The 22,813-nt window shown below is 39.1% G+C and overlaps 1 protein-coding gene and 1 long non-coding RNA gene across 5 annotated transcripts in view; both read left to right on the top strand.

Annotated features, from left to right (window-relative positions):
* fbxw7 (F-box and WD repeat domain containing 7) overlaps nucleotides 1-22,813 on the top strand; it is a 106,558-nt gene that overhangs the window by 47,287 nt on the left and 36,458 nt on the right. The window lies entirely within an intron of this gene.
* On the top strand, nucleotides 12,451-14,342 carry LOC147257704 (uncharacterized). The gene is made up of 3 exons (XR_015117488.1): nucleotides 12,451-12,483; nucleotides 12,596-12,684; nucleotides 14,104-14,342. It is a non-coding gene; the product is annotated as an uncharacterized LOC147257704 (long non-coding RNA).

Below are 22,813 nucleotides of genomic sequence, written 5' to 3'. Positions count from 1 at the left end.
TTGTAATTCAGTTTATGAAATATAGTTCATTATATTATTGGTCACTTTGATATTATAATTGAAAACAATTATGATATATCTACGAACACTGAAATCTTGAAAACTGATAAGATATTTTGAAATTATTTTCGGCCTTATGATAGTCATATTACTGTTGGTTGAGTCTAAATTCATTTTCTCAGTATGTGAGCGAGGTTCCCACACATGAGAAACACATCAACCCACATTAGGATGAAGTTACATTTTTGTTTGTTGTTGAATGTCTAAATGTAAAAGCAGCAATATACTATGGGCATTTTACTCTAGAATACATATCTGGCTTGTTGCTTATGTTCAAAGTTCAATAAACGTTCACAAAACGACTGCAGCAGCACTTAGTACATACTTAGACAGCTCCTCCCATTGTAGGACCACAGCTTGTACAGATCCTCATCAAGTATGTCATGGGCACACACTGCAAGAGCATATATGACTGAGCAAATTTCAAAAGGCATTGAAGTTGAAATCCTTAATCATTCCATACAAAGTCCAAATGAATTTCAGGACATCTGAGCTTTTGATGTTGACTCTTACTCAGTATCATTAGAGAAATGGACGACATGCTGCTGAAAATTACCCTTCGTAAAAAATTTGGAGAGAATGGGGAGAAATGTTAAATATTGTGCAAAGTCTCAAAGAGGAATAGTAGTAGATGTTATTGCCTGGGGGAGTGCCAGCTGTCCTCTTTCCGTTCTTGTTTTTGTTTTTGTTGTTTTTTTTTTTTGGAACAGATCAAAGCAGGGTGGCGTGTTAAAGAGCTTTACAAAAAAAAAGTCACTTTAATAGTGATTTAGTCTTAAAGTAATCAGAGCTGTATTGGCGCTACTTATAGAGTTGGTTTAAAGTGATGAGCTGAAAAAGGTCGTAGCAGGAGGGGTCTTTAGTTTAACCAGTCACAGGGTTAAAATGACCAGTCAAATCTTTGTCTGATTAACTTCAGCGCCACCTTGCCTTCCCACAAAGTCTGAATTACAGAACATGATAGTTTAGAATTACTGCTACTGTGCAGCCCCTTTGACAGTAAAATGTTTTGTATTTCAACCTGTATTATGTCTCCATATTTATACAGTTGCAGTCATGCCTTTTTATTTAGCATCAGAAACTTTTTTTAATCATTAGTCCCTTGTGTCTGACTCATTCATGTACCGAATTATATTTGAAGTAAACCTTGTGGGAGATGGTGACTCAGGCCTGGGAGGTTAACCCACTGTTCCTGATGGAGAAACTGTTGGATTCATCAACAGGATAATTTTTGCTTTTGCAGGTATAGTTGGAACTGAGCAGGACCTTGAGTTGAAGTGTGAACCCACCTCATTGCCGAAATTAAATGTTCTGATAATATGCTGTTTGACTTGCTTGGGAAAACAAAAGCGTCTACGTTAGACTTTGCTTTAAAAGTATAGCGATGAAACTATAGAGTGAGGGAAGATTCAGGTTGTTTACAAAGTCTATTTGCTGGATCAACTAAATGAAAGGTCCCCCAAGGCCGGTTCACGAGGTTGTTGCTCAGTGCAGAGTAGAAGCCACGTGGGCTCTGCTGTGCATGTGGCAGCTGTCACCAGTGAATGACATGGCAAGGATTATTCAGGGTCTCTGCGGTATCATGCAACTTAACTCCCTGAAACTATACTGTGAAATGCATGTTTTTATAGCTTTAATCTATATGATTGTGTTGTAGGTTTTAATGGAAGAATTTCAGTCCTGCTTTATCGCTTCCCCATATCATTTCCAATCGCATCTTCCTTTTAAACCTGCAGTGCAGAAGTTTTGTCTCCCCCCTCTGGCAGTGGGAGTAGAATGTCTGCCCTCACAGATGATAGTTCTTCTGTTTGTTGTGGATAAAAACAAAGATGTTTCACTTGTAAACCATCGTCATGGTATTGGTATTAGAAATGTCCATACATTACATAAGGTGAGGTGAGAGAACATTAGATAACTGCTATTTAGCAAAGCAGTCAGGAGCGGACTCATGAAAATGAACCCAAAGGCCAATGAGAGTCTTAAAAATCTAAAACATTTACTGATGACATCCATCGCTCACATAAAAAACTTATTTCACTGTCTTTCGCATAGATGATGGCTCATAGCTGAAAGCTCAGATTTTTAGCCTGTTATTACCATTGAGTATTAGTGTTCTTTTTGTGATAAAGCCCCAACACTTTTTATATGTAACAAATGTCAACCTGTTCATGCGCAGTAACACGATATCCATATTTACCAAAAATAAGTACTACCCATATCTGCTTTCACAATCCTTGGCTTCTAATCCTCCCCCTAAATGTTTTGTTCTATGCTAAGTGAACAATGCTAGTTTAAGGAAAAAGCATGAGTACCCAGTGTTGGAATGTCCTCGTAGATAGCTGTTCTAGAAACTCTTAAGATCATGAACTTCTCTGGCCTGAATGTAACAAATGTTCACTTGTATGTTAAGACGAGGACACAGGAACATTCTATCAGGAAGTGCTGTCTCTGATATCATCACAATCTTATACTGATAATTGACCCTCATATCAAAAGGTGGCCAGGACATTCTACTGTATTTCCTGCTGCCAGAATGGACATCCAGCTGTTGTGGTACATGCTATCAAGATATAGGACATTAACAGTGGAACATTTTAGTTGAGGTATTACTTTTCTCACTCACCACACCCAGCACTGCAGGCCTGTTGAGTAAGATGATCTGGACTTTCCCACAGCAGCTATGTCTGTATCAACAACTATCACCAAGATGCATTTGCTGTTTGAGCAGGTGCTGTGTTACAAAGTTCTCTAGAGAGTTTTCCTCACAGCCAACGGGTTATCATGGGATTTTATCTCCCTAAACACACATTTGTATGCACCACCAGATTTCTTTTTGTTCTTTTCACATTTTTCTTGCTTTATTTGTCTTTTTTCCCATCTGTTTTATTAGCCCGATACCACAAATGTCACTGTGACACAAGTCCGTTCATTCTCTGACGAGTCCCCTATTCCCCTGTTCTGCTACAATCCTTCCCTGACTTTCTGCTGGCGATCTGTGGAGAAATGGTCTCCATAACTCCATCAGTTTAGCTGCAGTTCTTGAGCATTCGTTCTCTTGTAAGACAAGGTGAACCAACACACATTTCTTCAGACTCAAAATAATTGCTTTACAATTGTGTGTTTTAAGGCCAAGGAGCCTTTGGGGCTTTTGGTCATTCTTAGATGAATGTCTCTCATTTGGTGCTCCACTCTTGTATTGGTTTTCCATTTTCTGTTAATCAATGAAAGAACTGAAATACAACAAACAGAACAAATGTGAACTTCTTCTTTATTGAGTCAAATACTTGTTATGTACGATATCCTAATATATTAGTGTTATTACATGCATAGAAAGGAACCAAAAAGCCACATTGCACCCAGGGAATTAGCAGTTTTTGTGATGCAGTTCTGAGTACATATGCCTGTATTTACTGAGGTGATATTTACTTTAACTTCAGGTTTCACATCCTGGTGTGGTTCGTGACAACTCATGTGACATGATGCCACCCCTGATCCTGCGACTCAGAGCTCAGATGATCTGTTAGCTGCTGATCTGTTTACTGTGCGCATTACAAAACCAAATGTTTGCAAATTTCCATTACAAAAACTTGAATTTCATTGAAGGACCACTACTTTGATTGTGCCTAGTTTACCGAAGTGAACAGGCACCTCATCGACGTACTAGAACTCTGTATATAAACTCTACATCTTTGATTTGATACTTGAGACATTTTTGAATGTTGCTCCTATTAATGAGCTCCATCAACACTTTGATTCAGCTTTTTATTTATTTTTATTTTTTTACAAGCTAAATGAAAATACTGTTTTTGAGAAAACAAAAAAATCGAAGTGCACCCCTTGTGCAAATTGTACAACTTGATATTTTTATTCTGGCACTCCAGACTCTCCTGCTTTGCATTAATCATCACAGTACCTAAAGACAATTAAAAAAAAAAATCGTTATTTATCTTACAGTGGCAATTAATGCAGCCTCTCTTGTTCAAGACGCTTCAGATCCTGTCTCTTTGAGGCCCCCCTAGAACCCCAAATTTTGTCTCATTGGCCATGAATGGAAGCCTGCTGGAAGAGCAGCGGCCTCTTACTTTGTGGTGTGCCGTTCCTGGAGCAGATGGCTGTATAAAGACATCTGGAGAAAAACCTTATCCAGATCAGCCTGAAGCTTGTGGTCCATACCCGGAGATTCCCTGTGCTAATGTGTACTTCATAATTGAGAATTTGTCTGTTTTTATATAAATATTGATGCATAAATATATTTCAGAAAATAAGGGATGCTTATATTAAGATTCTTTTTCTGCTGGTTTAAAGGGCTGAATATATATTGAATGAGCCGACTAGTTGTTGTGCTGTGTTCATGTTTTAGTTCAAGTATCAGATAAAGATGCATGTGACCATTAGTTACGTGCGTACTGACTGCTAGCATGAGCGGATGATTGAAAGACAGTTTATTTTGTCTTCCCAACATTGAACCCCATACTCCCTTGTCCTGAAGTGGGGACCACACCACAGTGCACTGCAGCAGGTTGGATTCTATCGCCCTTGGGCTCCAAATAGAGAAAGGGGAGGAAGGCATCTGCCATTGGCTATTCTGAGAAGCAGACCCATTCCAGACCATACAGATCCAGTTAGTTAGCTAGCCAGTGCCCAGATCAGCCAAGCAGGTCTATTTACCCCCGTTTCAAATGAACTCTTGAACCAACGGCAGCCAAAAGTCTATGTAATTGCAACTGCCACTTTGCTTCATTTTGAACCATTCTAATTCATTTGTTTAGCTCAAATTGGATGCATGTTTGAAGATTTAGTGCTTCAGATGGTGCTAATTTATAACTTGTGCATCATATGCTGCTTATGCTGTGTAGCTTTCCCGTAGCTGGCAATGTCAAATGACCATTAATGAGTCAGCTGTCTTTGCATTTTGACATTGCACTTGAAAAGCCTGATCTAAATATCGCTCAAGTTCACGTTGGGGGTGACAGTGTTATACTTTTATGGTGCTTTATATACACAGCGTTCTTGAAAGAGATGTGCTCCCACCTGCCACAGGGCTGCTCGACGGCATTGACATTTACAAACTGTTAGACGGGAGCCAAGACAACCCAAAATGGAAACTGCAAATTTTATATTGGTAGACACATTAATTTTCTTTTAACTCTGTCGGTTTGCTGATGCTTATTTGCTACCACCCAGCTGTGGCTACATCATAAAGTGTAGTAGGTTTTTATTTTGGTTATAAGCAATAAATACGCCAAAGCAGGTTGATTATCTATAGGAAGGGTCCACGCACCACTCAAGGCCAGTGGTGTTGCAGAGGAGAGCACCATTTTTCCAACAAGTATTTCTTGGAAAAAGTCAGAAAATGGTAAGATGACTAATTTTGTCATAAGTACAAACCTCACACTGTGTTTATTTCATGTAAGTGAAGGAAAATGACAAATCTTCACATTTGAGAAGCAAAAACCAGCAAAAATTTGGAAATTTAAGGAAATTACTCAAAATTATTTGATCAAAATACTTATTGCCATTTTAGTAGAGATAATCACGGCATCCTGCCTACAAAAGATTTATTGGGAATCAGCTGATTTCCTGTAACCCGATAAAGGTCTTTGGACTGTAATATTGTCCGCAGTAAATCTTTTGTAGCTCTAAGTGGAGAAGACTGTGTGCTGGAGTTTATTTTCTCTGCTACACACGGCCTGTGCTCTTTTCTAACATATGTTTTATTCTGCGGGTGTGTAAAAGTTCTAGTTGTCACATTTTAAATCTTTTGTATGCTACATTGGGTCATCCGCTGGTTTGCTTGCTTTTTAGCTGTTGTTGGGGCTGAATTGGATGCTCATTTGTTGATTGTATGATAGAACATGTCCCCCTTCAGTCAAACATAGTTTTTCATCTTGATCCCTCAGTTGAATGTATAGCATGTCTGTGCGGCGCGCGACACTAAAAGACTGGTGCACGTACATTTAGTCACTACACCTTGGAACATCATGCGACATCTGCCTGGTCTGATGTTACATGATGCACCACATCTGTGTGATTTTGAAGCCATGCCTCCAGCTCTGGGCATATTAGTTTATGTTTATGGCAGTGGTTAAGGATGAATACAAAAAAAAAAACAATTAGTATATCATTTAAGAATTTGATTTCAAATGTACTTTTCATAATTTTATTATTTAAACTGTTTTAAGAATGGCTGTTTCTTTTTGCAAACAAACTCTTTGTATATTTTGTGTGAAACACATGAAACTTACTGTACCTTGTATTAAACTGACAATTCATAGATGGAAATGGATCTGAAGACTTTAAAATGAGCTACTGTAAAAACTATTTCCTTCATAACGACTCAGGCTTAAATCAAATGACTTTACGTGTTGTATGTGACTGAAAGGCCTGATACTCTCTACCCACAATGATTGATGTCTGTAACTATTTGGTAAATGAAGAGTTTTTACATTTTGAACTCTGCTCATTTACTGTTTAGTATATTTTATCAACCGGCTTCTCCCTCAGATTTAAGCTGTGATTTACTCCAGAAATTTGATATACGAATCAGTGCGTGTGATCCTGGTTTCCCCCTGACCTTCTACCAGCCACTCCTGTGCCTTTCACTATTTCCTGCCTGCTATAATCTGTTCATCAGTGAAGACAGCCTGTGAATGTATAGATGACTGGCTGTAACCGATGCATCCATCTGCATAGTTTGTCTAATCTATGTAACAAACCCTGCTGCCTGACTCGCACTGTGTGGTCTGCCTGCTTTTGATGTGTACCTCTGATTCACTGCAGTGCAGTGGGGATATTTGCTGCAGTCCGTGACTTCCTGCACTATCAAACTGCAGCAAAAGTGTGAATTTGTCTTTCCTATACAGTGAAAAGGTGGGGGAATTGAAGTTGGACTGTATAGGCATGATCACTCACTAAACAAACCATATTAGCATATTTTGATATGAAAAAAAAAAACAGAGAAGAGGTTTGAACTTTGTAAACAACCTTGATGTAGCTATTATTTGTGCATGAATTATGAATTATCAGCCTGAATGTAAACATGCGGCTTTGTTTCACTGACGGCTTTACTCTGTTCAAACTGCACTTCGTGTTGAGTGTTTGTAAAGACAAAAAACCTTGAGCTTGCTGCTTCTCGGAATTCACATACGGATGGAGTATCAAGTGCCTCTATATTTAACAGCGGTAAGGGAAGGGTTTTAAAAGTGTGTGTGTGTGTGTGTATGATGTGCATACCTTCGCGGGTGTGACAGAGGTCTGTTGTTCCGAGGTGAAGCAGAAATCTAAATACTCACTCAGCAACAAAAGGATTACGATTACTGTAGAATTCAAGGCGAGGCAAACTTTGTTGAAGTACATTTTCTCCTTTTTTTCTTTTTTAAAAAAAGACTTTCATTCTACTTAAAAAAAAAAAAAAATTCACATTATGATTCACCTGTAATGAGAACCATATTTCCAGGTTTGTGTGACCACTTATCTCCGCAAATATGAGGTAATGACAAGGGCCCTGCTGATAAATCGCCAATATCTCTATTTAAAACCAGTGTTGATGGAGAACGTTGTAGCTGCCAGAGAGTTGTCATCTTTTCAGCCACACATCTCCGGTGGTCTGCTGGAGTGCTCTGGTGAATTATTTTTCCCGCTCTGTTATCAGTTCTGAAATTAATGCAGCCACATTTCCCTCTACAGTTGGTCTTTCTTACATGCTTCTCTGTGTCTGTAATCCAACAATGGATTGTGAATGTAGCCCATTTATTACCTACTGGGTAGCTGCAGTTTCACTGAAGTTGCAGCACTTGTGTGGATTAACGATATGGAAAATTGAGGTAGAAAATTGTGGTTGGAAATCAAAAGGATATGTGTCTTTTCATATGTAATGGCACATTGAATTTCAAGTTAGAAACATGAGAAATAATAACGGTTTGGAACTGAGTTCCAAACTGACATTCAGTGGCAAATGATGCCATTCAGTGATGCTATTTAAATTCAGTTTTTCAGTAAAATTAGAATTTGAATAGCAAATTCGCATCCCTAAAATTTAAATAATGTGATTGCGAATAAGTTTTTAGGAAAAAAAATCAAACACAGTAAAATATTTTTCATTCCATAGCCAGTGTTAAATACGTTTTTGTGATGAGCAATATTTTTCCACCATCTCATGCAGTTGATGACTATTTATCATTATGATTGAAAAACAAAGATGTTGCATTTGAACGTCATACCTCCTGAGTGATTATACGGAAGCTCTTATTATGGTTGCTAGTGACCAAGTGACAATGTTAAAGCTCAAATGAGATACCTGATTCGTCATCTAAAATTCATAGCATAGTGTACGGAACAATAGCTCAATGTCGGCTTTAGGTCATGTTATCCATATTCATTATTTCTATGGTTTATTAAATGACCTTGGCTATTGTGAACCTCCTGGTGTGACCAGTAACGCTGCATTCATCTCCAAAATAGCACATCGCTACAGGTGCAAGTGCAATGATGAAATAAGATCCAGGAAATTGAGTCTTATTTCTGTGAGGCTGAAGGTACATCACATCCTGAAACTCTGCACATCACTTGATAATCCTGCAAGCCAGGACTTTACAACCCTGGGAAATTATCATGACAGCAGTATTCTCCAATCCTGAGTTGAATTTAAGGTTAAATTGTACCTCGATACCGATACCTCAACTTGAAGTATCTGCCAATACCGAGTACTGGTCCAATACCAGCACATAAAGAATGTTCATATACTTTAATATAAACTTGAAGAGCTGCTTACTACTTAACCCTGTTTTGAAGTGGTAAATTCACTGTCCATTTTAAAAACAAATGCATTCAGAGAATTAATGCCATTCAGCTTCTATTCTCTAGTTTGACATGGATGCTTAACCTGGAAAAAGAACACAAATTTTGGAATAAATTCCATTCCCTTGAGCAAACTGTTATGCTGCCACAGTTTTGAAAGATTAAAGATTTTTAAACTGCTACTGTCATTTTTTTTTAATAGCAGTGCAACAGCAGCACAGAGGAATGAATAATGGTACCTTTACAAAGGCTGTTTCAATGGAGTTGACTGCATTGTCAGGAAGTGGTTTCCAGTGTCTTCTGCTGCAGTTTGCCTTGTCGCCTCTGGGATGAATCCTGATAAGATTGCAGGTGTTGATTCCCAAAGATTGGCACCACCTCTCAAAACTAAGATCTTGACTACTTGACATGTCGCCTTCAGTGAAGCAACAGCAGCAGCACTACAGTGAAGCAGTGGTCTCCGGTATTGTAAGCTAGCATGATGTCTTATGCTAGCTGCTGCTTCTTTGCTGCTCTAAAATAGTCGTTGCAAATGCAACCTTTTTGTGTCTTTTTAGGATTGAAAAGAAGACGACTTGTTTCAAGTGCGCAATGTGGTCTCAGATTGGCATTTACTCAAGTACTTGCTGATTCCAATGCTGGAATTTTTGCCAAAATCAGAATTTTTCCGATACTAGTCTCTGCATCAGGACAACTACTATAGACACGGGGCTGATAGTCCTGCTTATGCAATTCAAGTTTTAATTTGTTGATGAAGTGGTACATTGGTTGGACCTCTACAACACTAGGTGAATGTGTGGTACATGTCAGGCTGTTTGTATTCCCACAGTTATTCTATTCATAGTCTTTCACTCCCTTTTGTTGTATGTGCACATATTTTATGCACATATAACTTTGAGGTGACATCGGTTATTGTCTCACTGCCTGTCAATCATTGAAAGCGACAGAGAAGAGTGACTTTTGTTGAGCAGCCGGTTTGCAGTGAAATTGGCTTTGCTAGGTGTGTGTTCCTGAAGACTACTGAGGCGTTCTTGAAATTCGTTTATGTTCTCATCTCGTTCAACGGTACCCAACCCCTACTGGAAACTTGAAGGAGAAAACCCAACCTCCCACAAGCCTCCTCTTCCTTGACTCCTGCTGTGCCACTCCTGTGGAGTGCTCTCTGAAAATAATAAGAAGGCTGTGTTTTGACACAGTTCTATTGTCAGTCTGAATGTAACCAATCACATAGTTCCCTGAATCTGAATTTTCTTTGTAAAATCTGCCCACACGCCATGAAAGGGCTCAAAACGGCTATATAAACTACTTTTTTCTTTTTGCAATTAAATTAGTCTGCCTGTGCTGCTCTGAGTTGGCTGTGAGGGGGTGGATGTATTCATTGTGATTGTGTTCATGCTAAAGTAGTGACTCAGACAACTAAGGAGTGTTTGTTGACCAGCTCCCATAGGTGCACATATGCTCCTTTCCACTGTTAACAAACACATATGTTTACATCAACTTATCAGAATCGACACAATAGATACGGGCTGAATGTACAAATGTACTCCTCAACAGTGTTCAAGTTTGTAGTTTCTTATGTGGAGAACTTCTCTTATTGCAGCTTCATCTCCATCAATGGATGACCAGAATAACATGGTGTCTTTCTCACTATACAGAAATATACTCTACTCTGTCAAGGACGAACCTCTCCTTTGTGTCATTAACAAGCTAACAAAGTGGAAATTATAGCTCCCTTTCAGTCACCCTGGTTCGACATAGAACAGTGGCTGCCTGGTGTGCAGAGTATTGACTCACTGTTCATAAAACCTCTTGCTCTGCCTGCCTTGGTCTCTCTCCTTTCTACTGCTGCCTGTTCTTTCATTCATTTATTCATTCATTTTACCTTGTGTTGGGAAGCTGATTCCTCCTCTTCAGCAGAATCAACAGCCTCCCACCTCACACCGGATGAACTTCTTATTTCCTCGCTAAATTGAGTCTTCAGTCTCAGTACAGACGTTCCCTGTGATGGAGTATTTGTCTAACGGGTGCAATGATTGATTTTGAAGCTCAAACTGTCTAAAAACATGCCATTGTAACAGTATAAATTACTTCATGGAAAACAAATCTATCAGGTTTTTACTGTGGCGGTCCTTTTTTTTCCTGTTACTCTACTGCGACTGCTCCAGGGGTGTACAACATAGCTGATCGCTGCTGTTGCACTTAACAGTATTTCTACATAAATGATCACTTGTAGAGCATTTATAAACAAGAGTTGTTTTCTCTTCTGCCGACTGAGAAAACCTCTATTATTAGATCCATATCCATGTTGCATTTGAAGAGGAAAAAGAGAGGTTTTTTTAAACCACATAAATTTGTGCTTTAAGGCACTTGCAATCTGAGATTTTTGACTTGCAGTTTTCCACATATCTGCTGAATGAACTGTTATAGGTTTTCCACTTTTGTTTACTGCCTTTACGAGCAGAATATATTTTTTGATTCGTGGAAGTTACTTGTCAGTATACACTGAACACACTAATGTGTTCATTAATAGTTTAAATTGATAGTGTAAGTCTGTTTCTTGTCTCTGAAGGGTAAGAGGGAATACTTGTTACTTTTTTTTTTTTTTTTAGTTTACCTTTTGCAATTATAAGTTAACATTCACTTCAGAAATATAAAACCAGCATGCTGTGTTCCATAATTCTGCATAAAGAATGCCACAATGTATTTGTCACGACTCGGAAAATAAATGTGCCCCAAGCCCATATTTCATATGCATCTCAAATACAAACAAAAAAGTTTGTAAAACAAGGCCGTGGAATAAATGAAAGTACACCCTGATTCCAATTCCATCAGAAGACATTTGAACCTCAACAGATGTAACGCAGCCATGGCTGTGCCCTGAACGCAACACAGCTACATCCAGTGGACATCAGGAGGAGTAGCCCTTGATATTATGAAGCCTCAAAAGTCACATGAATCATTCCTGGCTTTTATATCAAGTTTGTAAGGCAGAGCAGTAAATCAGGTAAAACTGACAGAGGACAGAGTCTGTCAATCACATTCAAATAAAATCAAAAATCACATGTCCATCTTCACCGCTTTGACGAGCAACTTGGAATGCCGTTGTTGTTGTTGAAGCTGACTTTGTTCAAATATTTTGAACGGTTGTGGAAGTTTTGTCCCTTTTTATAGGTTGTTAAAATATTTGGGTTGGAGAATAATTTTTAAAAAGGGCTTGTAAAAACATTAAACAGTAAAGAAAGCAGTCAAGTGGAAAAATTTAAATAAAGGGCGGTTTCAGTCTCTTTCCACAGTGTGTGGACCTCTGACATGTACGTGGGAGTTGTAGATTTCACATTTTCAGCCTGACAACTGAACGCGATCACTACTCTCACTGTTTCAGCCCTGGTTTGTTCTTTTTAAGCCAAACACAGAAATCGCTTTTACGTTTCGGCTGTTTTGTGCTGTTAAAAAAGAGAAATCCACCCCCCACCTCTCACCCCTATTTCTATGAACCAGAAGAGAATTGCTTCATCACCTACACAACATTACATCAGACACACACAACAAACACCTTCGTTACAGGGCTGTGAATCCCTCCCTTTGTAGTCTGATGATAGTCCTTGCTGTTGTCAGTCCTCACAAAAGGTCAATTGATTTTATCATGTAAACATCTGAGTGGGTTTATAAGTGTTCCCCTCTGTGTGCTGTTGGAAGTCCTGCTTCCTTCCTCATGTCTATTTAATCGTTCAATTTACAGGGTGAATGATTGCATTTTGCTCACGTGTGGACCTGAAAGGAAGAGCAGACCTGTCTTTCCTAAAAATACGTAGAAGTGGTCATCTATGAGTAAGGCTTTGCCATCCAAATCCTCTTGACTACAACACTGTTCTTGTTGCAGCTTTATTTGGCAATTATGACAAAAATCCTAATCATCGTGATTTGGCTCGATGTTGTGATCAGTCATTTAACACAAATGAACATCAGAATTTCTTGCTGCTTGTTTCTTGTCTTGAGTCCTTGAAACAGTTCTTGTTGCCCAAAGGCACTGTTTTCATCATCTTGGCTCAAGCTTCAACATGCCACAGTCTGGCAGAGCGTTAGTTTTCAGGGAAGGTGTTAAGCACAGCATGGTAAAGGAAAGGTGCGCACCGGATTTCTCAGATTCGGGAATAAAAACAGAACTGGTGTTAAAGGGAATGTAGCACAATACATTTTTCAGCTTGATTAGCTTGTTTTCGTAAATGATGGGGCGACAAAATTGAAAATAAAGCTCAATTAACCAGATGGCCCTGTTAACAGTCAGGTCACCTAAGTAAAATAACGCAGACAAAATGTTCTCACTTGCCACAAATAAAGTAATTGTCTTAATTTGCCTTAAGGCTGAGATGCCACTTTCTTAAGCATTGAGCTTCCTGATAATGGTGTTGAATTTCTGCTTGTGTAGTTCCAAAGACCAAAGTATTACAAATACAGAACTGAAAAGAATGGTTTGTTTCCAAAAACCTAGTCTTTGTTATTTTGGCCCATTATTCCACCCATGTTTTTTTTCCCAAATCACTTACACTGTTCAGGCTCATGGGGGGGCTGGAGCCCATCCCAGCTCACATCAGAAGATAGGGTACACCCAAAACAGAGAGTGCTTGTATATCATGGGGCTTAAAAAAAGATAGCATCATGCTGTTTGTTTGTAGCTCTTCACAGCTCATTGGACCTGTGTGTAATGCCATAACTTGGTCATGCTGGTTACCCCTTAGAAAGAGCTCCTCACTAACAGAATGTTTTCCTTTCTCTTCTATGTCTTGGTCCTTTGTCATGGAACCTTCTGAACACACAGGTAAGAAACATTTCCAATCCTAACAAACACTAGTCTTTGTCAAATGCTTTACATATTTAAAACACTCACTTACTGGTCTTCAGAGGTTGTCTGCAACAACTCTAAATGCTCTGTGGTACCTCTAGGGGGCAGCATGACATCAAAGTTAAATGATGACTGGGATAGTTAAAAGCTCAGTCCCTGCCAGGAGTGTCTGTGCAGTACAGTCGCGTCTATTGGTGTCTTGTGTTTTTCATTTGGCTTTCTTCGATATGTACAACTAGAAGGGAGTGGCAGACATTTTCTCTGCTAAATATGATAGTAGAGAATGCTCCTGCATATTGCTGCCAATTGTTACTTGCAGTAGTCTGGAGTAATGCCTCGTGTTTGCTAAGCTGTGAATGGTTACTTTATCTCTTTCTGTGCATGTTTTCCGAATCCATGTTTTGCAGAAATTAGTATGCCTAAGCAACACACCTGTAGATGGGACACACATCAGCAGTCTTTCAAGCACCAACTCTCTTGGTCACTCATTTTCCACATGCAGACCCTCCTGGCTAAGAGCTTCAGTTAATGTTCAGGTTGTTATAAGAACTATGAGTGTAACACTCAATACCACATTAGCAGTCTGAAGATGCTCTTGCAATGTTGCACATCTTTGAGTTTAATGAAATGGTAAACATAGGGAAATTTCTTGGCAAACAACTCCTGAGAAGGTCACTGTTTGAAGATCAATCAATAGCTGTTGTTAAAGTTTCAGTTTCAGAAACACTAGATAAAATAAGTGTGCTTTTAAATACAGTAATATGATTATTGATAGTCTAAAAAGAGCATAAAAAGCCTTGAGTACAGTAATGCATGTCATTCCACGTTTATGTCAATATCTAATAAAATTAATCTCATAATATTGACACACCAACAGACTCATATAAGAACATAGCTGCTGTTGACTCGTGAGACAAACCCTCATCAGTCTGAGATTGGTAGTCCTGAGATCTTTCAGAATAGTGGGAGAGTATTTTTTGATTCATGAATTGCTGCCTCATTGTGAGCCTGCCGTCTCATCACTGGTGTGTGGAAGTAAAACTTCTCAGCTATCAACCTGGGGTGTATTAGAGTTTGATGGTGCTGTGATTTGCCAGCTGCAGTGGTTTCCAGTATCATAACTGGGCACTGCATGAAGTGATGCGGGGATAATTGAGGGCCTGGTGCGGCATCAGTGAACCCGGGGCTTTCAGTGGCTGCGTAGGTCAAAAACCACATCTCTGTATTTTTAACATGTCTGACTCACTGAAGGCTGATTGCACCATAGAAGAGGCTGTCAGTAGGTCATGAGCCTGCTCCACAACATTAAGTCTGTGCCCTTATTTCTTTCCATGTTGAGTTTAGGGAGCGTCTTGCTATACACTGGTGTTTTTTCCTTCTGAAATGGACATTAAGTAAATCAGAGGGATTTGCTTATCTGATGATGGGTATTTATCTACTTGGTACTGGTCCATATCGCTGGATTTGATATTGGAAATACATACAATATATTCTTTTCTGACCCATTTACACAAAACCCAATGCAAATACTCAAGTAAGCATTAAACAACATTCTGTGACATTCCGTGTAGAGGAAAGAGTCATGGTCCTCTGCGAGGAACAATGAAATAGTCAAGTTTTCATATGAATGTTGCAAGGGATCATGACTTCAAATGTCTACTGAGAAAGAAAGAACTGAAAAGGAAAGTAGGTGATGATTGAAAATGAGTGAATGCCCACAACACAAATCTCTGGATGAAAATGTTCTGTAGCCTTATTCAAATGATGGCTGTGGAGTAGCAAGACTTGCCTTGAAGGACTTCGTTTCACCGCATGTTCAATAGAATTATTGCCCACATAGAAATAATCTCATTTCAGCTTCACATATCGATTTTTATATTCAGCCAAGTGGCTGAGTGAGCATGTCAAAGTTTTCATTCCTTATCTCATTGCGAAGGGAAATGATATTGTTGCTGAGCGGGATAATAAATGAGAGGTAGTGCTTTTGAAAAGGGTGTATCAAAGCATTACTTCAAACATGTTGCAGTCGTTGGAGTGTTATCACCTTCTCTTACATCAGACAGACGAGTGGCATTAAGAATCAGACCAGGGGGGGAAAAAAAGGTTCTTCATCCTTCTTGTTCATGACTTTCACTTTATGTGATGTGTTTAATTTTGTGAAAGTTTGCACACAGTTTAAACAGTGATGTTAAAACCCAAAATTCAATCTCAAGTCAGTAATTCAGGGCAATGTTAAGAATTTTAAGAGTCAAAGTTTTGTCACTTACTCTTATGTTTAGATAGGGCCTTAGTAAAAAAAACAACAACAACAAAAAAAAACCCACCGTTACTGGAATTAAAAATTAATGAAAACAAATTATGCAAGGTCATAACTTCTGACTCTGTACTCTCCAATAATCTAATTCTGTTTATTTTGCATGACAAGGAATTGAAAATTTACCCTGATGCATTTCCCAACAGAATGTGGATTTGGATTAGCAATTCATGGCCTCCTTAGCAGTATAACAAAGTAATCAATATCTTCTTCCCTGATGAGGATAAGGGGGGCATGTTGCAGGGATTAATTTAGTAATACAAAATGGAAAATCAATGACACGGTCCAAACATACATGCACATACACTGTAACATGGACCAGCTGGACCGTCCGTGCTTTGTTTTTCATTTCTCTGGCAGTGTGTCAGTTGTCTGTTGCGTTATTGTGATGGATGACAATGAAAAGGATTCCATGGCTGGTAGCTACATCAGATTTTTCACTCATGTCACTTAAATGGGCAGTAACACCCAAAGCCTTTCATTTAAACAGAGCCCTGATGTAATTAGCTCGGCCTCATTACTCTACTTGTCACCCCTCCCACTTGTTTACCATTAGTCCAGCGGAAAAAAAAGATGGGGACAGATTTTAAGTTTAGCCAAATTAAAGCTACTCTTGAACTACCAATAAGTTTGCTTTTTGCCTCCTTATTTTGTTTTCGGCAAAATGAGGAAAAGAAATACAGATTTCTTTATTAGGGCCTTCGCCAGAAGACCCTAATGTCGGATTTATTTATTTTTGGTCGGAATTTACTAAAGAAAAGGACAAAATATTCCTCTCTGTAACTTCAAACACAGTCCTGGATTCTACGAAGCGGACATGTCGATTCTAGCCGTTCCTGTTCATCATATGATGCATTGCTCTTTTGATACTCCACACAGAAGTACAGCGAACAAAGAAAACAGTGTAAACTCCTGTGAATGATGTATCGATCGGAATGGATTTCAAAATGAGCGTCCACCTCCGATTAGCGTGTGCTCACTGCAGAGCCAATAAGAGGGTGTTATGCTTATATGCCTCACCAAAGCCTGCAGTGTTGAGGGAGACAGTTGGTTTATGAGAGAGGTGGTTGGTGGTTTTTAAATGTTTGTTCCCACACAATATATTGAAGTCGTGTACTTCGGACCAAAATCCATCAGCAGTCCCGTAAGTACCTGTAATTATTGGTTTTCAGCTTTAAATGTCAGTTTGAAGTTAAGTTACTCTAAAAACCAGACACTGATATTTTGCAGGGACCACCTGAATGGTCATGTTGGTGTGATTGTGTGCGTCAAAGGGCAATCCAAGCATTTATGAGGGGCATTAAAGGAGATTTCAGAATAGTCAGGTGTCTGAATACTGTACATGACATAGCCTTAAAAATGTTGCAATCACCCCAGAGTACAAATCTGCATTTTAGGGATGTCATTGATAGCATTTCTACTTTTTTAGGCCATGAATAAAAATATATTTCTCAGAATAACTTCTCTACAGAAGTTATTAGAACTTTTTCCATATTTAAAGTTTATTTAAATGCATGCATTACAGATCAGTCATAGTACATATTGGCTCAGTCTTCTGCAACCACAAAATTTACATATAAAATATGTTTGAGAGGCAAAGCCTACACATTGGATTTAAACAGTCGTTGAAGTTCTGCTGTGTGCAGTGGAAGTTGCTTAAGGCTCACAGTTAACCACATGTGCACTTCATGCTTCATCTCCCCTGATCTTCTGCACACCTTCTTACAACATCCACATGCTAGAGTGGATAAGAGAAAGTGCTGATTTGGTCTGACTGGCCTCTTTAATTTGTGATGAGCGTGGGAGAGTGGGGCCCTACGGGGCCGCCAGAGAGCCTTGTGGCCAGGTTGTGCTCCTGCACAATACCCCTGGCCAGCTGTGGATTGCACCTGCGAAGTCAGCACTTGCTACCTTCACCACCACTGGGAAAAGTTGAAGGTGTAAGCTAAGAAATGACCTTTTTTATACTCATAGCCGGATTTAAAAATGGACTTTCTGTTAGTTCTATTGGTTGAATCAATCATAAATATAACCCTGTAGCTTATGACTTTACTTTGAGTTGTTTAATATGAGTCTGGCATTTCACTTGTCCTCCCCTTTATCTACTACTAAGTAAAATTTTGTGCCCCATCACTTGCTTTATTATGGCTTTAACCTTTTTTTTTGGTAAACAAATTCATAATTTAATACTCAAATGACTTTCCCTACCCCTAGAGATGACAGAACTTTATAGCCCCTCGGATCATTTATGGACTCTTAACATACTGTAAAATGTGAAACTATGCTGTAAAACCTTTTTTTTTTCCTTCTTTTTTTAAGATAAGCACACATGCTGTTCCATTCTACTGTATGTGTTACCATTGTCTTTGCAAAGTAGAATACGGTAATTCTGTTAAAAGCTTCATTACATACATTGCGCAGTGCTTTAACTCTGCACGGACACTGATTTTTCATAACATAACCAACATTAGAAATGCATGATGGTCACGACTGGTCAGCTGTGCAGAGATGAGAAGGAACACATTTTGCACGTGCACAACCAAGTCTAATACAATGAACACCTAGGAAAGAGGGTCCATCTAAACGTGTGCTGCTATGTCCACATTATTATTAATGTCATACCCTTGGTGTGATGGTCATCTTTTAAGCTGGCCCGCGATGAAAAATGCAACGAGGAGGATTTTAATTAGATTCTTTAATTTTGGCCAAATTTTACATGACATCATAGAGGCTGATGACATATCCTTGTCCATCTCAAGTCATATAAAATCAATATCTGCTCGTTGCTAGACATGACAAAGTGTACAGGGTACGTTTCTCTGACCTCCCCTATGGCCTGGTGCTTAGATCATAGTTTCAGAAAAAAAAAACCTCTTTTTGTTGAAACTTTGACCTGATAATTGAGAATCGGTCTCCAACCTGCTGGACTAGATCATAGTGATTAAATTGTAGTATTCCTTATCATAGAAGTTCATTGTAATTACCTGGTACATCTCTGATTATAAGTGAATCCAAGGACTAGTGCATCAGTGAGCAGTTCAGATTTCAATAATGGCAACATGGTGCCTCAATGGTCTAAGTAGCTTGTTAGAACTTTTTTCATGTGTCTGAAATAGACAAAATCATCCTCAAATGTGCCGTGGAATTTTGTTGCACTTTGGGAAAGCCATTCAATTTCCTGTCATAAAGAACAAGAGAACAAATATTACTTTGTACATAAAGTGAGCTGTAAGGAAGAGCATTAGCCCAGAGCAATTTCTGTCACAAAAAATAGATTTTTGCTTATTAGATTTGTTTTCTGTAATTCCAGGTGTATTCACATTAGCATATCTGAGTAGACGAACACTTTATCTTCCGCCGATCAAGTTAAAAGGGTGATGACAACACTGGTGTCTCCTGGATGGCAGCACAGTCTTAAATATAACGTCCTGCAAACGCAGAGCATGGCTTCTTCTTGCAAAGTAATCTCAGAGGAGGATGTTCCCCATCAGCTGCCTTCATTCTCTTCCAGTGATGATTTTATCCCATTGCCGTTCATCAAAGTATTCCTTTTAAGTTTACATACTGCATGTCTACAGACGCATTTTATCCAGCATGATGTAGCCATTTCGAAGCTGGCTAAAAGCATGTTTCCCCTGCATATAAAAATTATGCAACATCCACACTGAGTGAATCAGGCAGATGGAGAAGCCAATACTGGAATGAAAAATAGAAACTCTAGATGATTGTTTCTAGCCTGTTGGAGCTGTGGTCTGGTGTTCATGGCATTGTTACTTTCGTGGGGTGACAAATTACCATAAAACATATGGCAAATAATTACTGGTATATACTGGGCTCTTATTTATGATTTTATGTTTATAGATAAAATTGCCCTTCTTCTCGTGAAATGTTAACCTTAAGTAGCAATTTCTGCTAAACGCATTACTGAATGACAGCTCATGCGTCCATTGCCACAACTGGTAGACTTTAATAGCAAACAAGAGCTTATCCCTGGATGAGGCCAGAGGCAGCACACTACAGCCTGGAGGCCAGCAAGAGCGAATCCTGTTGCCAGGCAACAGTTTACAGATGGAGGGGGCCAGTAGTGGTGTCCTCCACTCATGCCCACACCCCTGCTTGTCCTTCGTCATCATAGCGTCAGGATCTGCAATTTGCCTGGCCTTGCATTATTGATTTGATTTTTCTATAAGATTCAAGGTTTTACTGTGTTTTTTCTACCTGTAAGGTTGGACGTCATCCGTCATTGACCATCATTCTGCTAGTTCTCCATATGCAGGAAGAAATTTGAGCCAACATCTGTATTGATGGAGTAGAACTAAGAACTCCTGATTTTGCACCTTAAAAAAAATCTAAGTATGGAGGAATGGATGAAATTGAGTTACTAGTTACTGCATGTTTTGTTTACAACATGTTTCATTTCCTACATGAGAACCAGAGAGGCAGAGCTCCTCAGCATCATCACTTAAACAGTTTTAAATATCTTTATTTTTTCTTCTTTTTTGTTTTAATTTTTGGGGGGCTCTTCCTGCAGGCTTTTGTGTATCAGTGTTTTTGTTAATTTGGGGTGCCTGTCTGTGATGGAGCCTTATTTGTTTCCTGAATGTATAATCTGCCAAGTTCATGCCTTTGGCTACCCACTGTGAAGGGGACCCTTGTTCTGTGTCTGCCTGGCAATCCCAGCGACTGCTGCTGTCCCCGGCCTCTTGTGCACATTAACATACAGCTGTCCCACAGGATGTAGTGAGATAGACACCCGAGAGCTTCAGAGGGAAGCTGGGTACTCCCTCTCCTCGCCCAGATTCAACTCTCAGGCAGCACCCGCAGCAGATGGGCTATGGAGATTAAACCACTCGGCGCATGGCAGCTATTGTAGGCTGCCTATTGTGAAATTTAAAGGTCATTTATAGGGTCAAGGCTGAATTGGTGTGGTGAGCCCTGCCTTCCTTCCATGAACTGAGTGAAGGGAAGCATTTGCTAATGATAGCTTTTTGGCTTGTCAGGAATAATCAGACTGTGCTGCGAAGTAAAAGTCAGAGTGCAGAATGTATTACATGAAAATGATTTGCGTCAGCTCCAGTGTACACAGTTTCTGTTTGTTTACGGATATGTTTTGTGATATACTAGATTTTGTTTTTTCAGAAAACCCCATGACATTAACAAAATATAAAGTATTGGACTTAAACATATTGTTCATATATTCTATATTTACCTTCACTGTTATCTGAAAACCTGTAACAGTTAAATTGAATGATAAACCTGCTCATATTTATATAAAATGAATTTGGAACATTTATTTAGAGCCCGTTGTGGCATCACAAGTACCGCAGCTATAGATAATCACTGAAAAATACTTGAGCCTCTTGAAACAAGTAAACCAACCGCGTTCAAGTCATACTGTGACTTTGAGAACATGTCATGACAGAAGAAACATCGAGATCATCATAGTTAACCCATTTATACTTACTTATTTCATCTTTAAACTAAGTACAATAACTATATGTTCCGTTGCAAAACCTTTAAAGATGGCCATAATGAAGTAAGGAGTGTGACATCAGGTCGTCTCACTAAGCCTATTAAAGTAGCTGTATCACTTTGACTTTTTTGACATTTGAAATCTTGAATTTCCTTATGTGTTTGACTCTAAGGTCTGCAAGTATGGCAGAGGAAATGCAAAGTTGTAATACCCTCTGCTGGTGTTGGAACTCTTGAAAGGTTACAGAAACTGTAAAATGCAGTACTTTATCCATTTTAAACTTCATTAAATATACATATCAGCTTTTCTGAATAAATAATCAGTTGAGTCCACAAACACAGAAGTGCCTCTTCCTGCCGAGAGTTTAAATAGTTCATTGGGTGAGATGAGTTATGGTAGCGGTGCTGCTCCTCCTGAGTATTGACCTCCAGGTTGTATTGCACCATTTTTGAATTGCAGGTTCACTAAACAAAGACAGTGAGATTTTTTTTAAGGTTGTCTGTGGTGTGTTGGTGTGAGATCAACAGTGTGTCCTGAGCAAAGTCTATTTTTGGGATGTTGTTCCAAGCTTACTTCCATTTTCCACTCGGGTGCTCATTTCATTGACTGCCCAGTTGGCTGGGTAAATTCTTTGATGGGGAAAGTTCAGGAAATGCAAGACAAGAAGTGACAGCTGGACTTGTTAAGAAGCACCTGCAAGAACAAGAAGTGGCAACTAGCTATAGCTAAAACTTTTAAACTAGCATCTTCAAACAACAAAGTCCTCTGATTGTTGTTCGCACTACTTGAGCATATTTGAATAATATCACAGACAGCTGTTATTCTCTCATTATAATGGTGTATTTCAGTTTTATGTTGAGTTTGAACAAACCTGATACGCAGCCTGGAATTTAAAGGCTTTTCATTTTAAACTTTGAGTGTTTACTTGTTGGCCATAGGAGTTCCAGCAATATTTTAAGTGGGAATGTATGTTCCCTTTTCTCTTACCATCTGCTGCCTTGGTTGCCTGCAGTGGCTGTACAGATGCTGGTTATCTTGCCCTCAGGCTACACGTCATGTCAAGGTAGACAGCTAATCAGGATGAATGACGCATGTTGGAGAATGAATGAGGACAATTGACAGCTTGAACTTGAAGCCTCCACTTGAAGGAGAAAATGTGCATGTTGTAGCGTGTTATAGCTTGACCTCCATGTTAGATTGTTTTATATCCAGGTTTATACAACACCTCTGTCCTTGAACTGAAAATACTGAGGGAAGGATTGCTCTTATATGGTTTCAGACCACCTATAGTGAAGAAATAAGGGGAACTGCAACTGTGTGCATTCAGAAA

Source organism: Aulostomus chinensis, chromosome 8, assembly GCF_037954235.1.
Source record: "Aulostomus chinensis isolate RoL2024-O1b breed Wild chromosome 8, RoL_Achi_v1.0, whole genome shotgun sequence".
Classification (NCBI taxonomy): domain Eukaryota; kingdom Metazoa; phylum Chordata; class Actinopteri; order Syngnathiformes; family Aulostomidae; genus Aulostomus; species Aulostomus chinensis.
Note: the sequence above shows the minus strand (reverse complement) of the source record. Positions and strands in the feature narration are given on the sequence as shown.